A 20,000-nucleotide genomic window follows, 5' to 3' on the forward strand; every position below is an offset into this window, starting at 1 on the left:
CACACCAAGAAAATATGCCTAGAATCACATATATTTAATTGTATATATATATACATACATATATATATATATATATATATATATATATATATATATATATATGTGTGTGTGTGTGTGTGTGTGTGTGTGTGTGTGTGTGTGTGTGTGCCTGTATGCACATATAAATATGCATCAGCATATACATGGATATTTGCGTATATCGGTTAGTATAGGCTCTGGATTCAATCATGCAGTTTTAGAAAAAGATAATAATAATAATAATAATAATAATAATAATAATAATAATAATAATAATAATAATAATAATAATAATAATAATAATAATAATAAGGCATCAGCAGAAAAGCCCCTACATGGTAAATACCGGGCTAAACTAAATGCAAAAGGAATAGACAGAGAAAAATCCTAGCAATGGTTGAGAAGCTCAGGACTCAAAGCAGAGACTGAATGATTTTTAATTGCTGCACAAGACCAAAGCCTCCCCACCAGAAATTACCAAAATCACATAATGAAAAGAAACATAACAAGTAACTGTAGAATCTGTGGAGATGGACAAGAAACAATAAATAATATTATCTCTGGCTGCCCAGTCCTGGCTAAGAAGGAATATCTTCACAAACATGACAAAGCTGGGACCTATATACACTGGAAGCTATGCCAACACTATGGAATAACAACAGAAAAAAGATGGTATATACACACACCAGAAAAGGTCACAGAAAACGAGAAAGCAACCATACTCTGGGATATGCCAATACACACAGATAGAGAAATTAAGGCAAATAGACCAGATATAGTTGTCTAATTGATGACAGCGTTTCTCTAAAAGAAATGGAAAAACTTTCAAAATACAAAGACCTGGAAATAGAGATAACTCGAATGTGGAATCTACAAACAAAAACAATTCCTATCGTAGTAGGTGCCTTAGGTATAATAAAAAAAATATTCAGACAAATACATAACAAAAACACCAGGACTTACAAATATATATAACATACAGAAAATTGCACTACTGGGTACTGCACACATTCTACGCAAAACACTTTCAATACAGTAAACATAAGAGCACCACAGCAATCCACAGCACATACCCAAGGCGCACAGAGCTGCGCTCGGTAGTGAAGTGAAAGCACGTTATAAAAATAAAACTACTGAACGATAATATTAATAATAATAATATTTAGGGTCTGCAGTACTTGGAACAAATAGTGGCCGCAGTACGTCGAACACATAGGGGCTGCAATAAGGATGGAGCTCTTGCAGAACACAGTACTGCTTGGAACCGCTCGAATACTCTGGAAGGTGTTCGAAAAATAAGAGGTGTCACCTTAGTTCACTGGTAGTGAACAGCTGAAATAACTTAGAAAATGAAAAATAAAAATCCTTTCATTCTTAAAGTGAACGAAATCGTTTTCGTTATGTGGAATGTCCACAAGTCCCACGAGTATATATAAATATAAAAATATATATTATGTGCATAGAAGCTACACATATTTTCATATATATATATATATATATATATATATATATATATATATACATATATATATATATATATATATATATATATATATATATATATATATATATATATATATATATATACATGTATATGTATATATATGTATACATATATATATATATATATATATATATATATATATATATACATATTTACACACACACACGCACACACACACACACACACACACACACACACACACACATATATATATATATATATATATATATATATATATATATATATATATATATATATATATATATATATATGTATGTATATATATGCATGTATATACTTATAGCATGTATACATGTATGCTGGTATGTACGTAATATTTATGTGTGTATGTTCTTCTTATGCTTGTTCTGAATATTTCGAACGCCATCATTCCACTGCGTCATGCTTGAAATTGTCAACGAATAAATTTTTCTCGTTTTAATTTGAATTTCAACTCATCCAGTGTGTAACATCTTCGTCATTTCTGGAATTAATTTGCAAAAGTTATAAGGCTTCAACCGTTGGAAAAAATATATAATGGAATTTTATTTCTAACAATCTTATACTTCTCATGCTGATTGTTTTTCTCATTCCGTTGCTACCCGGATCTCTTATTTTCTGTTGATGTGCGATTCGAGTTCATTTTTCTTTCACGAAGCATATAAAATGTTCTAACTCTGCATCGCGTCTGTAAGATATTTACGTAACATGTATTGCTTGTTTCACGACGCAGATTTCAGCTCGGATTTAGCAGTTATCTCTTGTTACCATAAGTAACTGAATTGAATTCGTGTTCACATTAACTTACCAAATTCTAACCTTTATCTTCTATATTTTATTTTTGTCAGTGTTTAAACTGCGGTCGTCGTTGTATCAACTGTCAGATTAATGTAATCATCGTATTCCAATTTCTTTCATATTCAATGAGTTGACGAACAGATGAACAACTATCTTTCCACACATACACAACACCGGCTACGCTTTCAGTTTCTTCGAATAAAGTTGTCAGAAAGTTCATCGTTAATTCCGTGAAATATTCACGGGTCGCGCTAGTAATAATAATTAAAGTAGCACAAAACGCCAACAGCAACAACATTAATAATAATAATAATAATGATTTCACATTTTGGCACAAGGCCTCAGTGTTGAAACTAGTACTTATTTTATCGGCCCCGAAAGGGTGAAAGCTTAGAAATACAACAAAAAGATAAGCAACGAAAATCTAGATACGTTTCATGTCACGATTTGAGTTGATAGAAAATTATAACGAATACGTATTTTGAGCTTAGCCTGGTTTTAAGTAGCTTACATCGCAATACAGGATTCCGCTTCTGATGAAATCTCGGTCTGATTGCAGAAACACATCCTCACAGCTTTTTCTCTAATGAAATTGTCTTTCCATTTATGCAATGTGACTCCAGTAGAATTATTTCCCCGTTATTCTGCAGTTATTTCTATTGCTAACAGAACGATTGTCGTACATTCTCTGGAAGAGGAGGTACTTTCAAGCAATCAACAATTTATTTTGCACGACGTTTTAACATCATCTTATATAACATTATATATGTATACATACATACGCATGGATATATATATATATATATATATATATATATATATATATATATGTACGAGTGTGTGCGTGCTTGTGTATATGTAGATAAATACAAATACATATAGTTATATCCCAGCATGTATGTATGTATATTAATAACTATATACTAAATATATATATACAATATATATGTACATAGACAAAATATCTTGCGTGTATGTATTTACAATCAGAGAAATATATTAAAATAAACAGATGTTACTCTCATGTCTGCGTCCGTATATATATATATATATATATATATATATATATATATATATATATGTGTGTGTGTGTGTGTGTGTGTGTGTGTGTGTGTGTGTGTGTGTGTGTGTGTGTGTGTATGTGTGTGTGTATGTGTGTGTGTGTGTGTGTGTATATATTTAAAGATATTTTGATACTTTCAAATTGAAAACTAATTAATTTGGCCTGTGGCATACTTTTTGAAAACACCTTTCTTCAGAAAAAAAATTCTAAAAATTAAAAAGAAAAAAATCTCTTCCTTATAGTAAAAATATTACCATTTTAAATTTTTGATTTAATTATTGTTTCTATGTTTCAATTTTGTTTTGCAAATACGTGAGAAGAAAAGGGAGAATGAAAATTATATATATATATATATATATATATATATATATATATATATATATATATATATATATATATATGTGTGCGTGTGTGTGTGTGGGGTGTGTGTGTGGGGGGGGGGGGTGCGTAATATCTTCAGTTGCCGCTTCTTATATTAGTTTTTTTTTCTTGACATTTCTGCTAATGTCAACAACACAGAGCTGTTGTGTGTGTTTCTGGAGTTTACTGAAGTGATATGATGATGTTTTTGTGGGCTATGATTTTATATATTGTGTTGTTTTCCTATTGTTTAAACGACAAGAAAAATGGCGTTTACTAGTACGACTCCCCGGAAGGCATATGATCATTGTTGTTATATTTCAGAATATACGAACAATTTTGAAATGTCATTCACACGCAGGCGGTTGAGAATACCATTTCTAAAATGATTATTCACAATGCATTTTAAACACTTTATACGTACATTTACTGCAGACAGGAAATTTTCCAACCACACACACACACACACACATATATATATATATATATATATATATATATATATATATATATATATACATTCATACACATATTCATATACATATATATATATATATATATATATATATATATATATATATATATATATATATATATATATATATATATATATATATACATATATATATATATATATATATATATATATATATATATATATACATACACACACACAAAGAATATGTTTGCCTCTCCCTCTCACTCAATCTCTCTTCATATATCTTTATATATTATACACACGTACATATATAATCATATATACATGTTTATATATAAAGTTACACACATACACACACAAACACGCACACATATATATTTATTCATGTATGTCTTACTTGGTGGCTGATTAACTTTATGTTTATCAATTCCATGTTTTCATTACGCTTAGCCTGTGATAATCCTAATAATAACCAAATTTCACTTATTTTGTAAGCATTGCGTGTGTCGAACTTTCACGCACACAGACGCAGTCCCACATTCACGTATACATATATAGACATAAATATTGACATACACACATGGAAAATGAGTATGAGGAATAATTTACAGCTAGACGCTTTTATTGCTACTATGATGCAGAAAGCTGTTTATTATTTAGTAAGAGTTATCTAATATTTACTGAATGAAAACAATTATCAATATCTCTACTGTCTAGAAAATTCTTATAAATTCCAATTTTATATATAGCCTTTATGAAAATATGGTTTTCAATGTTGTTTTGTGCTAAACGACAAATGTTACTTCACTGCAAGCGTCTTTTACAATCTCAAAATCCAACATAGCAAATTTAACGGTTTACTTATTGCTTTATATATCGCTTTCCATCTCTTCATTGTTTATATATTTCCGATTGTATATTCCGTTGCTGAAACTTCCATTGTTCCTGGTATCTTAGCTCATATCATGAAGGGGTAGAAAAAAGAGAATTATTACATCTCTAGTTGTGTGTTTATATATTCTTTTAATAGTTATTGATAATGAAACATAGGAATGTTTGTATGAATGGAAAAGAAATAAGTTAAACAATCATCAACAGTAAGTATTTTAATATGATTCTTTTTTTTTTTTCATTACCTCCTCTAACAATTTTATGATGCCGTTAAAAAAATTCGCTTTGAACATCGGAGTTTCCGTGTCTGCAATATTTTAAAAACGAAAATATTTTTTAATAACAAACTAGCGATCGAAATTTGTTTCAATAAACAATATACATTCCTGAACGTACACTTCAGAAGAAAACGAAATATACTCCTATACAAAACAAATATTATTCATACACAATTATTATACAAAAATAGGCTGTTTGGTGAGTTGTTTACTCTCCAGCGACGTAGGTTCGGGTTCAGTCCCACACCAAGTGTCTTCTGCAATAGCACGGAGTTGACCAAAGCGATGCAGTTGGTTTTGGAAGAGGGAAACTGAAAGAAAACACACACAGACACACACATTTAAACAGATACATACAGACTCACATACATTCACACATACACACAGACACACACACACAAACACACAGATTCATACAGACACGCACACATTCACACAGAATGTGACGAATATTTGGGGAAACATTTTATGGAGTAATCAGAAATCATAAGAGATACGATTGACTCGATTTCAAGTTACCCCAGGGTAATATGAAACCGTTGAAACAATATTCTATAATAATGAGACCCAAATATGTGGTTTCGCATATTACTTTATAATTAACAAATATTTTTAGTTATTCTTTCACTTTTTCACTTATTTCAGTCATTTCACTGCAGCCTTGCTGGAGCACCATCTTAAAGGGATTTATTCAAAGAAATCGACCCCAGGACTTATTCTTTCTACGCCTAGTACTTATTCTATCGGTTACATTTGTCAAACTATTAAATTACGGAGACATAAACACACCAACATCGGACTTCTTTTATTGTTTTCTCTATTAAATCCACTAACTAGACTTTAGTCTACTCGAAGTTACTGCAGAAGACGAAGTGACACGCTGTAGGATTGAACGAGGAACCATGTGGCTGGGAATCAAACGTCTTACCATATAAACGCGATTGCGTTTCTGTAATTATTTCAAATACAATCCACTATAAACGATTCCAGCCGGACGGAAGTGCAGACGTGTAGTGTATGCTTTCCTCTTCAAGAATATGAAAAATAAGCCAAGAGGCAAGTAAGTTCCAGCCAAGCGTTTATTCATTAATTACTCCCTGTTTTCCCCGGCATCGAAGGAGATGCGGCATCACAATGAAAACTGTACAGCTTAGTGAGAGTTACAATTATCTTTGACGATATGAGACTATCAAGTATAATGGATGTATTAATGCCAAGTCAGCAAATATTAGAATACACTGAATGAGTAAAACTATATAATTATCTTATTTATCTGTATAACAGAAACCATGACACGTACACTTGACGTTAAAGAAATGAATATAAAATATGCATGATTGTTTCATGTGAATGCAACTGTGTAAAATTAATGGGCATTTAACCGAACATTAAAATTCATTTGATGATTTCAATCTTCAGCTCTTTGTACTTGGTCAGTTTATCTTTGATTTTCGTGGAAGTCTCCTTCAGAAGTTATAACAAGGTCGATAAGTATATACTTCTAGTCCTTTCTGTCCTGAATAAGGATGTCAGATTTGTTGGCCTTTAACTCTCCGCCAATATAGATGAAAATATACCAGTGCAAAGTGACATCATTTGTGTTAGCGACTATATTTAGCTGATGTTCATGTCGTTTCTTAGTTGTGTTGATCTAACAATTATTATATATACCCGACAGCCTTCATGAGGTGTCTTGGGGAAATTTCGAAATTGGGTTCTCATTCCTGAGATATTTTTCGATATTGCTGTTCTTTTTCTTCTTCTTCTTTTTCTTCTTCTTCTTCTTCTTCTTCTTCTTCTTCTTCTTCTTCTTCTTCTTCTTCTTCTTCTTCTTTTCTTCTCTTCTTCTTCTTCTTCTTCTTCTTCTTCTTCTTCTTCTTCTTCTTCTTCTTCTTCTTCTTCTTCTTCTTCACTTCTTTCTCTTTCTCCACCCCACCCCACCATCATCACCATCACCATCACAATCACAACTGCCACCGCCACCGCCACCGCCGCCACCGTCACCGCCGCCGCCACCGCCGCCGGCGTCATCGACACCATAACCACCGCCACCGCCACCAACACCACCGCCGCCACCGCCACCGTCACCGCCGCCGCCACCGCCGCCGCCGCCACCGCCGCCGCCGCCGCCGCCGCCGCCGCCACCGCCACCGCCGCCACCACCACCACCACCACCACCACCACCACCACCACCACCACCACCACCACCAGACTGGTGTTGTCAGTCTAACTTCTCATATTTTTATTATTATGTCGAATGAATGGAATCGAGGAACATGTGAAACAATGAACGTTCCAATGGTTAACTAACTAAACCAAGAGAATCGAAAAAAAAATGAAAATAATGGATATAAATAGGTATCCTTGAGAACGAAAAGCGAAAAAAAAAAAGAAAGAAACGAAGAAGAAAATATCATAAGTCTTAGGATGAAACTTCCTGCAGAATCAGTGCTATTGAAAAGATGGTAAAGCCGAGAATTACGGAAATTATATATACTGTGGAACTTCAACGTATCTTCCTCTATGTTAGTCTTCCTGAATTAAAAACAGAAAGAATTAAAGATAAGAAAATAATCACAATAAAATATGAGACACCTGCTAACACAATACAAGGCCAAAGGAGAGGAAAAAGGAAAGAAAAGAAAAGAACCGTTGGGAAATGTTAGTATAATATTCATTGTGAAACTGTACATAATAAACGAGGACCAGTAGATTAGAGATATCTAAATATATACTGCGGCATTGGAGTCGAAACATGCACTAGCTATGTTGCTGTTGTTGTTGCTGGTGATGCTTGGTGTCAAGGCTGTAGTTTTCGCTGGTGTTGTTGTTGCTGGTGGTAAGGTAGTGTTGTTGTTTCTTTTAATCTTCTGCTTTCTTTCCTGCTACCCCCCCTTCGCCTTCTGTTTCCACTTCTTCTTCGTCTTCTTCTTCTTCTTCTCGTTCTCCTCTATCACGACCACCACCACGACCACCACCACCACCAGTTGCTTTTCACCACATATAAACGAAAGGTTGGGTGTAGTCTTTGGTAAGCTGGTTTTCATGCAGTACTAGTAGAACGAGAAAGGAAGTAATTTACTACAGAATGCCGGTTCGGGAATCGAACCAACGGTCTGGCAATCGTGTGTGCAACACCCTAACCACTGGGCCATGTGCTATCGCGATGACTTCTTCTAAGTTATCTTAATGACTTTTCTTTTAGTTGTTTCATTCAGGTTTAAGCAACCTACCGTGTGTTTCTTGATAGTTTTTAATATGTGTATCGGGAAAAATTTAATAACTCTATAAAAGGATTTTCCCGGACGAAACCCTACACGTATTGCTTTTCAAATTACACGCGTACGTTATGTTGCATCGAAAACTTTTCTTTTTTTCTTTTTGTATTATAGCATTATTTCTGTTCCATAAGTGGACTTTTAATCTGCGTCTGCGTCTCCTTTGCAAAACACTGTATACTTGAGACCTGCTCCTTCATTCTCGGTATGGCAGTGACAAAAGTATATATCACAGTCAAGCTGAAACGAAAGGTGGAACACGTATCTGTCGCTCTCTCGCCCCCACTTCGTCGGCGATTTCGCTTCAGATATTTCTGAAATATATTGTAATTTTCTTATATAAGCTGTCAATAAAAAATGTTTTTTTACGGAACGAAAAGTGAAGCTTCTGGCTTTCAGCTACGCACAAATGTTAAATACATTATATTGATAAATTTATAGTGACGTACATGCATACATATATATGCATATACATACATATATACATGCACACATACATACATACATGCATACATACATATATATATAAATATATATATGTATGTATATATAAATGTATATATATATATATATATATATATATATATATATATATATATATACATATACACACACACACACACACATATATATATATATATATATATATATATATATATATATATATATATATATAAATGCATATATATGTATATAAATGTATATATATATATATATATATATATATATATATATATATATATATATATAAATGAATATATACGTACATATATATATATATATATATATATAAATGAATATATACGTACATATATATATATATATATATATATATATATATATATATATATATATATATATATATATATATATGCATATATGTATATACTTACGTATAAATATAGATGTCCATATGCATATATGCATACATACACACATTTATATATATACATATGTATGGATGTATTTATATGTATATCTGTGCATATGATTATTTGTGTATATATTCATATGCGTGGTGAGTGTATATATTTCCACACGATGAAGAATAATGATACAGTATCTCAGAATTGAATAGTAAAGAAGGAAATACAATCAATGAAGAAACTAAGATGGCAGAATGTGAAGGAATAAATCTAACATAGAGAGATATTCGATTTCAAACAGCGTCCGTTGTTGAACGGAGAAAGAAAATTATATGAAAGTAGTAGAGGAAGTGACATCCCTCCTGTTTTCTACTTTCATTTTGTTTTTTCTTCCCTGCGTACAGAAGATATGTGTTTGTGTATGTATGTATGCAGGCACATACATGTGTGTTTGTGTGTGTGTGTGTATATATACATATACATGCATATATATATATATATATATATATATATATATATATATATATATATATATATATATATATACATGTGTACATATAGATGCAGGATAAACAGACACACATACAGACCCACATACTGACCCACACAAATATAATGAGAGATAGAGAGAGAAGGGGCGAGATGTTTACATATATATACATACATACATATGCATGAATATGTATGCATATATATATATATATATATATGTTTATATATATATACATATATATATATATATATATATATATATATATATATATATATATATATATATATATATATATATATATATATATATAAATATATATATATACATATATATACGTATATATATATATATATATATATATATATATATATATATATATATATTTATATATATATATATATATATATATATATATATATATATAATATATATATATATATATATATATATATATATACATATATGTTATTTATGTCATAGCATAGTTGTGGAAGGAGAATGGGTGAGGAAGCAAAGAGCAAAATATGGAAGGGAATTGAAGGTATGGCCATTTCACCTTAGAAGACTTCTGACAAGATACTTCCTCGGTTGAATATACCGTTATTATAATTTTTTTTTTACTGAACCTTGTTGACGAGGCGAATCTCATGGTTCATATGAATACTACAACAGTTCATGTATTTCAGTGTGGGAATTGGCGTATATTATCTTAATGGATACATACGAGGTACGTTCAAAAAGTATCTGATTTTTTTTTTCTTCGCAAAAACTAATACTGCGTGGCCGAAAATATTTTGCGTTGGAGGTGGAGCCATACTTTATGCACATCGGTAGAAATATTTCACGAAGCTTTACTAAAAGATTGGTCATGTTCATGCTCAAACCATACAGAAGATGACCTTTCGCAATGATTCCATGGGCAAGACTCAGAACAACCTCTTCGAACATGGCCGGACCTCCATGGAGAGCGAGGAACGCTCAGGCAGACCAACCATAAACCGAAACGAAAGACTCACTGAGAAGGTTCGGCGGATAATCATGGAAGGCCGCCGTGTAACAATCCAAGGAATTTCCCGCAAAGTGCGAATCGGTATAAGATGAGGGCATTCTATTTTAACGGATGATTTGTGAATACAGAGAGCCTCAACTGAATAGCAAAGCAACTCCGTATGGAAATCACTCAGGGCACGCCGGATTGCGCAAACCACGACACAGACATTAGTGATGTGACTCGGTTTTAAGGTCTCTTCTAGATCTATTCATTATCTTGTTCAGAGACGAAAATCCGACGAGCGCGCATTACACGAATGTTTTCAAACGTAACAGCCGTGGACCGAGATAGTCGACGGGCACGAAAGTTTTCATATATACGTAGAAAGGTTGGCGTCACCTCCCACGTAAATGATTTTCCTCTCACGGCATCAAATTTGGCAGGAGAAAGTAAAGGCGTTAACGTTTTGAACGCACGTCGTATTTATGTTTCTGTGATAAAAAAGCAATCTAAAATATGAAGACGCAGGTATATACAGGTGGAAAAGAAATATAGTTTTTGTACAAGAAATAATTTCTGTGAGAATATCAATTTGCATCAATAAGACGGTGAAGGAATGTTTTTATATCGTGTTGATCTGTGTTACCATATCTTATAATATTTAGAAATAAGAAAAGTATTATTTAACATGAGAAACACTAAAGACGAAGTCGCCCGAAAGTAAAACGTAGCTTAAATGACAAGACACAATGGTCTATACATATGTATATAAACAACTTCACACAAACACACACACGTACACACACAGGCGTGCACGCAGACATACACAAAGAAGCGCGCTTATAAATATAGATGCATATAAATCTGTGAGATAGAATGTAATTTTATTTCTGCGAAGTCATTAACATCGCTGATTCACTGCGAGGCTAAAGGAAGAGTTTTTTGTTCTACTTAATTTACTTTATATTCTTTTAAATATTATAAATGCATTTCGTTACGTAGGAAATAAGCTTCTATTTTACTGTGGCTTTCTTGCATAAGAGATTTCATTCATAAGAATATATGTACAAATGTACGTATGTATGCGTGTATATACACATTTTGTATATATGTATATATATATATATATATATATATATATATATATATATATATATATATATATATATATATATAAATGTGTGTATGTATATATATTTCGTTGTATCGCCCAGACAATAAGATGTTACAGACTGCTGGTCAAAAGGCGCATCGTCGCACATTCGTGGCTGAATTTAAATATGTAAATAAACATAAGTGTGTACACACACACACACACACACACACACACACACACACACACACACGCACACACACACACACACACGCACACACACACACGCATACATATATATACATATATATATATATATATATATATATATATATATATATATATATATATATTTATATATATATATATATTTATATTTATATAATTTGACAGGAATGGCAACAAAAGAAAGAAAGAGACATCGGTATTATGCATTTTTATAGCTATACATATATATATATATATATATATATATATATATATATATATATATATATATATATATATGTATATATACAAATGTATAAATACACATGTTTGTCTTTATATATGCATACAAAGACAGATATACCTATACGTATTTTATATATTATAATTTACATACGCAGATAAGCAATATATGAATATAGGGGATATGTGTTGACGTACATTATACAATTAATATTCTGTATTATATTTTTACGTCTCGTTCTTTTGAAAATATGCATCTCTCAATACATTAATAAACAAAATTGTGTACATCAATATACATTTTAAATGTAGGTGTATAAGTGAAAATAAATATATGCATACACAACACAAATGTGTATATGTATATATATATGTATGTGTGTGTATGTGTTTGTGTGTGCTTATATTCATTGACATATCTATCTATCGACATATATATATATATATATATATATATACATACATGTATATCGATATACACACATATGTATCTCTATATATATTGCCATGTATATACATGCCTATACATATATGAGATTATGTGTCCATATATATGTATATATATATATATATATATATATATATATATATATATATATATATATATATATATATATATATATATATATATACATATATTCATGCGGAATTATATTTTCATGCAGTACATAGCGAAACAAAACCTTAAAAAGGCACACACGCATTCTCATGGTGAAGAAAATAATACATATATTCAACACCCAAACCGTCACACTCACATACACAGCCACGCAAACAAACACACGGATATATCTGGCAGTGTGTCTTTGTAAAGCTATGTTGCCTGTGTGGTGCATGAAGACTTCCTGCCAAAGAATCGATACCATATCATTATTGAAGCATTTTGAAAAATGGTGCCTTCTCTTTGTTTATTGTTGTTTGACGTTATTGCTAGTTTGTCTTAATTAAATTATTTGCAAAACTGTTTCAAATATCTGGAGGCTAGCATCAAAGATATTCTCTTCTTTTGTTTCTGAAATGACAACTCTATTGATTTCCATAATTATTGTGTTTATATTTTGTTCTTTTTGTTATTTTATTTTTTGCTGGCAAGTTACTTTTTGCCGTGTATATCAATACACATAGCTATATGCGTTTGTATAAATATATATATATATATATATATATATATATATATATATATATATATATATATATATATATGCATATATATACATATATATATATATATATATATATATATATATATATATATATATATATATATATATATATATATATATATATATATATATATACATATATATGCATATATATATGCATATATATATATATATATATATATATATATATATATATATATATATATATATATATACATACATACATGTATATATACATACATTTATATATATGCATATATGTACGTATATATATGTATGTATATATATATATATGTATATATATATATATATATATATATATATATATATATATATATATATATATATATATATATATATATATATATATATATATATATATATACACGTAAGTACATATATGTATATATATATACTATACTTATATGCAGAAACAAACAAACATATATACTGGCATATATGCATACACACACATGCACGCATACCCATGCCTATATACTTCTAGATATTTTCATGTACGCTTATATGTATGTTCATACGTACATAAACACAGTCGCACATACACACACAGACAGCCACATGCAGAGCCCCACTCATATATGCACGTGCAAATACACACGTATACACAAATATATTAAATCCGAAATTACTTGCAAGCATGCCCCAGGTTTTCTCTTTTGAGTTTTTCAAAGTAGTATTTAATGCGTATTTCCGCAAAATTCAAAAGATACATAAAAATATATATATGCAAATAAATATATATAGAATAATTATAGATATACTATATGTACATATACATACACACACACACACACACACACACATATATATATATATATATATATATATAAATATATATATATATATATGCATGTATAAGAGCACACACACACACACACACACACACATATATATATATATATATATATATATATATATATATATATATATATATATATATATATATATATATATATATATATATAAATATATATGTATATATAAAGCTGATTATATATACATATATGAAGGCAATGCAGTTGTTTTTATACGTGATATGCTCATGCCTCCCCATAGTATTTGTAAGTCACTTGGAATGAAATAAAAGAAAACATTGAAGGCATGAAATATTGGTAAATATTCTCTGCAGCAGAGAGAAAAAAACACACTAAAATAAAACAAAACAGATCAAGAAAGAAAAGAAACAGCAGAGCGCAAAACACAAACAAACAAACAAAAAATTAAAAAGAACAGGATGTAATTGTTAAATAAACGCGCGAGGTAACATAAAACATTTTAAGGAAATGTATTAAATGAAAGAAAAATATAATTAGCAATCGATACAATTTTATATGCATGTCGTAACACATATTACCATATATAATATTATAGTAGTTTATGTTATATATTAAATTATATATACATTACTTTCGTTCTTTATAAATACATACACATACACACAGTTATATATATATATGGATATATATATATATATATATATATATATATATATATATATATATATATACGTCTGCCTAGAAGCTATGTCCACGCAGGCATCGCCAGTATTGACACAGGGATACATACTTACTAGATATATGTGTATATATATATATATATATATATATATATATATATATATATATATATATATATATATATATATATATATATATATACATACATACATATATACCTATACACATTTGGATATAAACACACAAGTACGTAAAGAGATACTGATATGTCTATACTCTCATAGCAACACATAGATATATTCACAAGCCAAAAAAAAAATGTAAATGGATCTTTGTCCGTTTCTACGAGCGCTTCGGCATTCTAGTTGCCCCCAGTAACCGGCCACCAGACTTGCTGCAGAAAAAAAAAACCCTGGCAGACTCGTCTTCTTCTGTACTCCACAGACGTGATGTGTCCCCTCACTGCCTTTTCTACCGTTATTGTATTTGCTTTTAGTCAGAACTAACTGAGCTTATGTCACTACTATTCGCACATTCCAAACCATTTTGTTTTTCCTCCTCCTCCTTCTCTAGTTAAGTATCTGCCTTCAGCCTCCGCACCATTCACTACGCACGCGTCTCGCCGAAGCCTCAGCCCTCTGGAACCTTCTTGCTGCTCCTGTATTTTACGCAAAATTTTGACTCATTATAGGTTCAACTCGAAACTCAATTGCATCCAGTCAGTCCAGTCCAGCAGGGGCAGCGATGACAGTGGGCCCCAAATCAATGCTTCTGTCTTCCCGACACATACATCTTTGAAGCAATTTTCGGATCCAAACAGCGCTACTCTATTTCACAGCACTGCACCACCGAAAACCAGTCAGAATATAGAGAGAAAGTTTAAAATAAGCATATATCACTTTCTAGACGTTTACTTTTTTTTATCAACCCTGAAATAATAAAAAGGACAAAATTGACTTCGGTAGGAATTGAACTCAGTGAGCAAAGAATTGAAACATAAATAGCAAAGCATTCTCTCTGGTGCAATAACGATGCAGCCAATTCGTCCGCTCTATAAATTAATTACGTCATAATTAACAAGAGGATTATAGCAGCTCAGTGAATGTTAATTGAATATTTTTTCACTTTTCACTTTGTATTGTCCTTTTGTAATGTATAAACCTTCGTTTATCTTTAATCTTTAACTTCATTTTTATTGTAGTTACATATTCGTGAAGCAAAATATATTCCTAAAAAAAAAATATTTCTGAAACAGATGATGTTTCTGAACTAGAACTGCACGAAGCTTCAATACCAAACAGAGACCTGAAAGAGCTAAACCTATCTGCCAAACCTATCTGCCGAGTCCACGGGGGTGAGTTTTAAAATATTTTAAAAATACAAGTTCTACAAATGTACAACACACACACACACACACACACACACACACACACACACACACATACACACACACACACACACACACACACACACACACTACAGTACAGTTATATCTCTATATAATATGGTGGAATTTCAAGTTAGATATAAAAACTTTGTGTATTGTACAAAGATAAGATATGAATAATTTTGAGTTAAATAAAATTTCGACTTGAAGAGAAAAACTACGCACAATATGTTTGTAAGGAATATGATTTAAAAAATGACAGAGAGGAGTTAAGGCAAGAGATTAAGGCAGAGCAGATAAGCTAGTTAAAAGAAATATTGATAGCGACTCTATAATTTAGTGGTAAGTATCTAAAAAAAAAAAGAAAAAAAAAGAACTGCTCTCCGAACGAGGCAGGAAAGGGATTAAGAGATAACAGAGGAAACAGGGAAGATACAAAGAGAAAGAAACATTTAAAATAAACATTAGAGAGATTAATGTTATTATTAATATTATTATTATTATTATTATTATTATTATTATTATTATTATTATTATTATTATTATTGCGAAGGCGGCGATCTGGCACAATCGTTAGCACGTCAGACGAAATGCTTAGCGGCATATCGTCTATCATTTTTTTCTCAGTTCGAATTCCGCCGAGGTCGACTTTGCCTTTCAAGGTCGAGCGATTAAGTACCAGTTACGCACTGGGGTCATTGTAATCGACTGGGCCCCTCCTTTAGAATTTTGGGTCTTGTGCCTATAGTAGAAAAGCTTATTTAAGGCGGAGAGCTGGCAGAGTCGTTACTACGATTCATTAACCATTGGAACACTATTTGAAGGAGCTGACAACAGAGGTAAAGCTCCCTACGGTCGCAAATAAAGCCATATCTCCAATGGTTTCAAACTATCAGTAGCTCTTACCTCACCTAGGGTTCAGCTCAACTCACCTCGTCAAATTATAAGCAAAAATGTTGAAACATGTGCTGATATCAAATGTGGTGAAAGCGAAATCTATAAATAATATGGGTATGTTATTAGCATCCTCTGCATCAAAATTCGAAATCACCGGTGATATGGCTGTGTTACCTTTGGGAGCTTTGTCTCCTTCGACAGCTTTTTAAGACAGTGCTCTTGTGGCCAATGAATCAGTTTCACTCTTATTTCTTGCAATGCAGGTACCACTTTGTAGCCACTGTTACATTAATGACATCTAAAATTTGCCGTTGTAAACTTAATAACAAGCCACCCATATTATATATATGTATATATATATATATATATATATATATATATATATATATATATATATATATATATATATATATATATATATGTGTGTATATATATATATATATATATATATAAATGTACCCGTGTGTATGTGCCTTTGTTCCTATGTAAAGAAGTTGGTATTTAGTAAAATCGATAAGCAGAGTGCAGTAAATGCAGAATTCTGCTGTGTCCCATTAGTTTTTCTCCTTTGTAACTTTTCCCTGAAGAAGGACTCTGTTCGTAACCTTTCGATGTGCCATTCTCAAAGGCACGTTCACTGTACTCATTTTATCGACACTGCTACTAGTAACACTACTACCGTATATATGTGTGTGTGTGTATGTATGTATGTATATATATATATATATATATATATATATATATATATATATGTATATTTGTATGTATATATATATATTATACATTTACACATGAACAAGTGGAGGCGCAATAGCGCAGTGGTTAGGGCAGGGGCCTCGCGGTCATAGGATCGCGGTTTCGATTCCCAGACCGCGTGTTGTGAGTGTTTATTGAGCGAAAAGTCATAAAAGCTCCTCGAGGCTCCGGCAGGGGATGGTAGTGAACCCTGCTCTACTATTTCACCACAAATTTCACTCACTCTTACTTCCTGTTTCTGTTGTGCCTGTAATTCACAGGGTCAGCCTTATCACACTGTGTGACGCTGAACATTCCCGAGAACTACGTTAAAGGTACACGTGTCTGTGGAGTGCTCAGCCACTTGCACGTTAATTTTTCACGAGCAGGCTGTCCCGTTGATCGGATCAACTGGAACACTCGACGTCGTAAGCGACGGAGTGCCAGCAACAATAACAACACATGCACACATAAGAATGTATAAATATTTAAATTTATGAATACATAAGTTTATGCAAACACACGCACATACCTATATACATATACATACATACACACACACACACACACACACACACACACACACACACACACACATATATATATATATACATAATTATACATGAAATACACATAACTCTATGTGTATATATATATATATATATATATATATATATATATATATATATATATATACATATATATATGCATGTGTGTGTATTGATATTGTGATTGACGCATTAAGTATCTGTAGAAAATGACTAATAAAGGGAGTCGTGTACTGAGAGCAGAAAATGATGACGATATATATGAGAAATGAAGTTAATAGCCCGGATATTTGAAAGTACTCGAGCTATAATGTAAATGAGAACTACACACATGTAAATCAAATATATATTTTACATCTATGTGACCTTTGCATTAACTTCTCTGTGCTATCATTCCTGTAAATATTCCATACTTTAAAGACTCACATTAAGCATGATAACAACGCAAAGCATTTTCCTTTCCCTTCCTGCTCGGATCAAGACATGAAAATACGCATGGCGGAAAGTTCAATCCAGCTGATCTGTTTTGCACCTTAGAAATATTTTATCGATCAGTGAACATATGATGGAATTCCCTTTTCTGACATCGACTGATGCGAAATAAAAACGGTAGATTTAACTATTCCTGCAACACTCTCGAATGACCCATAAACATAAACATTTGTCGAAGTAAAAGAAAGAAAAGGAAAAACAATTCTGAGACTTGTATAATGTTTTATTGCCTTATTCTGGCAATGATGCATTCTAACAATTCCCGCTAAAGTGGATTTATGAGGCTTTGAAAGATAATTCTCTGAGAGAAAATTGTGTTTAGTGGATAGTATAGCGCTATATATTTACTAATGTATATTTAACTGCCGAGTAATGCCTCCCTTTTAAACCATTTTAACCAGTTTGCTGTGTTCTTCGTTAATATTCTCTTTGTTTCGTTTTGGCCAGCATAAATCCTTTGAGCATTTTCGAATATTTCCTTACCGAAAGGAAAGAAATGATACTCTGACAATTTTGCTAAATAAAGCCTAATCTTGCCAACGTTTTACATTTCTAAACTCTCTTCACGAAAGCTTTGTATGTATCATCTTCTCAAAAAGTTATGATTCATTTTATTTGTCAGGAAATACATAGATTATACCATATAATAGCGTAATGCTATTTCGCACGATGCTATGAAACATTACCATTTTGAAATTCTCTTACGAGTATATAAAATGTAGATTTAAAGAATAAACAAAAAGAATGAATGAGTAGTCTAGGGACTGGGCTATAACAT

At 31.5% G+C, this 20,000-nt stretch overlaps 1 protein-coding gene across 16 annotated transcripts in view; it reads left to right on the forward strand.

Annotated features, from left to right (window-relative positions):
• LOC128250805 (uncharacterized) overlaps nt 1-20,000 on the forward strand; it is a 151,735-nt gene that overhangs the window by 21,435 nt on the left and 110,300 nt on the right. For all 16 annotated transcript variants that reach the window (XR_016238177.1, XR_016238175.1, XR_016238184.1 and 13 more), the window contains one exon: nt 16,365-16,517. The gene's annotated coding sequence lies outside the window, so the exon portion shown is untranslated. The remainder of the gene's footprint in view (nt 1-16,364; nt 16,518-20,000) is intronic.

The sequence above is a fragment of the Octopus bimaculoides genome, chromosome 24, assembly GCF_046866305.1.
Source record: "Octopus bimaculoides isolate indiv1 chromosome 24, ASM4686630v1, whole genome shotgun sequence".
Taxonomy (NCBI): Eukaryota; Metazoa; Mollusca; class Cephalopoda; order Octopoda; family Octopodidae; genus Octopus; species Octopus bimaculoides.